The following is a 4,858-nucleotide window of genomic DNA, read 5'->3' as shown; positions in this document are numbered from 1 at the left end:
TCCATGTTGATTCCTACATAGTAGATTCTGGGTTTCCAAAAAAGACATGATACTCGAGCAAAAAACATGTTCTAAAATTCTACAACAGAATGCTGCTGGAGTATTGGATATTCTTAGTGTTTTACGGTCTCTGTTAAAGCCTATCGATAAAACGAATATCGCAATAGTCTAATTTGGGACCACTCCATCGAATGGGCGCTCAAAATTCCACTTTAAAACTTATTTTCTTTCTAACGGAAATCAAACCGACGCTTACAATCGACGCCGGGCGTCGCGTGAAATACGTGATGAGCAGTATTGTCCAGCTACACATCGCGAAAAGAAAATTTTGCTAATATCCGGCGAAACACATGAGAAAATGCGTCTGACGACTCTTAGGAGAGACACCCTGTATAAAGACACTGAGGTGACGAAAGTCATGGAGTAGCACCCACTTTCGTGCTGGACAGCCTTTTGCCAAGCGTAGTGCAGCAACTCAAAGCGGCAAGCAGTCACATCAGTAAGTCATTGGAAGATACGAAGTATCGAGCCATGCTGCCTCTATGATCGTCAATAATTGCGAAAGTGTTGCCGGTGGAGGACGTTGTGCACGAATTGACTTCTCGATTACGTCACATAAATGTTCAACTGGATTCATGTCGGGCGATCTGGGTAGCCAAATCATTCGCTCTAGCTGTCCCGAATGTTCTTAAAACCAGTCTGGAGCAACTGTGACCCAGTGACATGGTGCATTACATTTACATTACATCACATTTATCGTTTTCCATGGATCCCTTGCAGAGGAGTCTCTGGGATGTGGAAAGAGTCAAAGGTTTTTTTTTACTCAGATACACGGATATTGTACAATTCTAATGCAGACAGAGTTATGAGCTATAATCGTTGTGTACATATTCATTGATGGAGTAGAAGGAGTTGGCCAGAAGGAAGTTCTTTAATTCACTCTGAAACCGATCTTTATTACTTACAAGACCTTTGATATGCTCTGGTAAGTTATTGAATATACGAGTACCCATGTACACTCCTGGAAATGGAAAAAAGAACACATTGACCCCGGTGTGTCAGACCCACCATACTTGCTCCGGACACTGCGAGAGGGCTGTACAAGCAATGATCACATGCACGGCACAGCGGACACACCAGGAACCGCGGTGTTGGCCGTCGAATGGCGCTAGCTGCGCAGCATTTGTGCACCGCCGCCGTCAGTGTCAGCCAGTTTGCCGTGGCATACGGAGCTCCATCGCAGTCTTTAACACTGGTAGCATGCCGCGACAGCGTGGACGTGAACCGTATGTGCAGTTGACGGACTTTGAGCGAGGGCGTATAGTGGGCATGCGGGAGGCCGGGTGGACGTACCGCCGAATTGCTCAACACGTGGGGCGTGAGGTCTCCACAGTACATCGATGTTGTCGCCAGTGGTCGGCGGAAGGTGCACATGCCCGTCGACCTGGGACCGGACCGCAGCGACGCACGGATGCACGCCAAGACAGTAGGATCCTACGCAGTGCCGTAGGGGACCGCACCGCCACTTCCCAGCAAATTAGGGACACTGTTGCTCCTGGGGTATCGGCGAGGACCATTCGCAACCGTCTCCATGAAGCTGGGCTACGGTCCCGCACACCGTTAGGCCGTCTTCCGCTCACGCCCCAACATCGTGCAGCCCGCCTCCAGTGGTGTCGCGACAGGCGTGAATGGAGGGACGAATGGAGACGTGTCGTCTTCAGCGATGAGAGTCGCTTCTGCCTTGGTGCCAATGATGGTCGTATGCGTGTTTGGCGCCGTGCAGGTGAGCGCCATAATCAGGACTGCATACGACCGAGGCACACAGGGCCAACACCCGGCATCATGGTGTGGGGAGCGATCTCCTACACTGGCCGTACACCACTGGTGATCGTCGAGGGGACACTGAATAGTGCACGGTACATCCAAACCGTCATCGAACCCATCGTTCTACCACTCCTAGACCGGCAAGGGAACTTGCTGTTCCAACAGGACAATGCACGTCCGCATGTATCCCGTGCCACCCAACGTGCTCTAGAAGGTGTAAGTCAACTACCCTGGCCAGCAAGATCTCCGCATCTGTCCCCCATTGAGCATGTTTGGGACTGGATGAAGCGTCGTCTCACGCGGTCTGCACGTCCAGCACGAACGCTGGTCCAACTGAGGCGCCAGGTGGAAATGGCATGGCAAGCCGTTCCACAGGACTACATCCAGCATCTCTACGATCGTCTCCATGGGAGAATAGCAGCCTGCATTGCTGCGAAAGGTGGATATACACTGTACTAGTGCCGACATTGTGCATGCTCTGTTGCCTGTGTCTATGTGCCTGTGGTTCTGTCAGTGTGATCATGTGATGTATCTGACCCCAGGAATGTGTCAATAAAGTTTCTCCTTCCTTGGACAATGAATTCACGGTGTTCTTATTTCAATTTCCAGGAGTGTATTTGACTCCTTTTTGTACTAATGCTAACCTTTTATAGTCCTTATACAGACTGTTTTGGTTCTGGTATTATAATCATGTTTTGCACTATTTTGTGTAAAAAGAGACCTTTTGGAAATGACAAAGGACTTCAATGAGTATATGTAGTGAGAAGTAGTAGTTAGAATGCCAAGTTTCTTAAAGATGTCTCTGCATGATGATCTAGGACTGACACCAAATATAATTCTAATGATTCGTTTCTGAATTTTGAAAATGTTCTCTTTGTGAGAGGACTTTCCCCAAAAGATGATCCCATAACTCATTATTGAATGGAAGTAGGCCGAATAAACTAACTTATTCATTTTGAAATCACTTATTTCTGCTATCATGCGTACTGCAAATGTAGCTGAACTAAGGCGTTTCATTAAGTCTACAGTGTGAGTTTTCCAATTTAGGGTGAGGTCAATTTGCAGCGCTAAAAATTTGACACTGTCTACAGCTTCAATTTCATTGTTTGAATACATTATGCTTATAGGGTCAGGTATTCTTTGTGAGGTACTAAACTCTATTGTACTCGGTCTTGTCAAAATTCAGTGGCAATGCATTTGCTGTGAACCAACCATTGATACTTTCATTAGCTAATAGGTCAGTGAGATCACGGGACTGTTTTTTATACCAATACTTGTATCATCTGCAAATAAGACAAAATTTGAATTTTGTGGCACTGGATATGGAAGGTCACTAATATATAATAGAAACACCACGGGACCTAAAATAGAGCCCTGGGGCACCCCTTGTCTGATGGTTTCATATTTTCAATGACTATTGTTATGTGGTAAGCCTGATACAAACACACGCTGTTTTCTGTTACAAAGATGGGATGAGAACCATGAGTCTGCTACTCCTACATTCCCATAATATTTTAACTTTTGTTTAAGGATGTTACGCTTAACACAATCAAAAGCTTTAGCCAGATCACGGAATATTCGAAGTGGTAATAACTTTTGATATATTGATTCTAATATATCATCTGTAAAAGTGTATATAGCTTGATCAGTTGACAATCCTTTCCTAACTGCAAACTCGTTGCGAATGAGAATATTTTTGGGTACTAAGTGTTCATAAAGTCTATTGTACATAAGCCTTTCAAACAGTTTTGAAAATATTGCCAATAATGAACTGGGACGGAAGTTTTCCACTGATGATTTGTTTCCTTTTTTTGTATAATGGTTTCACAATAGCACATTTAAGCCTATCTGGAAAAGTACCACTGTGCAGGCATTCATTACATAAGTAAATCGGTATGTCACAAAGTTGTGAGGAGCAACTTTTAATTATGGTAGTGCTGATTGTCATCCATCAAAATTTTATCTGCAAAAGTACTGCAAATAGTCGAACATAAGAACTTCCATTCACTAATTGGTTCAGTTCGACCAGTGAACCCTGTCCATATCACGTAAACACAGTCCACACCATTATGGTGCCACCACCACTCGCACAGTGCCTCGCTGACAACTAGGGTCCACCGCTTTGTGGGGTCTGCACCACACCCGAAACATCAGCTCTGTGCAATTGAAATGGGGCCTCATCTGACCAGGTCATGGTTTTACAGTCGTCTACGGTCCAACCGATATGATCACCAGCCCAGGAGAGGTGCTGCAGGCGATGACGTGCTGTTAGCACAGGCAATACCGTCGCCCCTTGCGATAGCCCATTAACGTCAAATTGGGCCACACTGTCTCCACGGATTCGTTCATCGAACATCCCACATTTAGGTATTGCTTGTATGCTAGTACTGACGCCTCTACAGGAACGCCGCTGCTCTCCGTGTTGAGTGAAGGCCGTCGGCAACTCCGTTTCCCGGAGTGAGTGGCAATGCCTGAAATTTGGTGTCTTCGACATTCTCTTGGCACGGTGGATCTCGTAATACAGAATTACCTAACGATTTCCAAAATGGAGTGTCCCATGCGTCTAGCACCACCTACCAGTCCTGGCTCAAAGTCTGTTAATTCCCGTCTTGTGGCCATAATCACATAGGAAACACTTCCACATGAATCATCTGAGTACAAATGACAGCTACCCTTTCATACCTTGGATGTGTGAGGCTGCCGTCATCTTTATATGTCCATATCGCTATCCCATGTCTTCTGTCACGACCGTGTGTTTATAAATGACATAGTAGACAACATCGGGAGTGGCATGGGACTTCTGACGAATGATGCTGTCTTGTACAAAGACGTCACAATGCTAGGAAATTGTACCTAAATGCAAGAAGAACTGTGGAGGATCGACGCTTTGTGCAGGAAGTGGTAACTGACCCTCAGCCTAAACAAATTTAGCTTATTGCGTCTACACTGATCGAAACACCCACTGTTGTTTGATTACACCATTGCAAAACAATCGCTGGAAGCAGTTACTTACGAAAATGTCTTGGGGTATGTG

The sequence above is a fragment of the Schistocerca cancellata genome, chromosome 3 (assembly GCF_023864275.1).
Source record: "Schistocerca cancellata isolate TAMUIC-IGC-003103 chromosome 3, iqSchCanc2.1, whole genome shotgun sequence".
NCBI classification, from domain to species: domain Eukaryota; kingdom Metazoa; phylum Arthropoda; class Insecta; order Orthoptera; family Acrididae; genus Schistocerca; species Schistocerca cancellata.
This window is presented reverse-complemented; position numbering follows the sequence as displayed.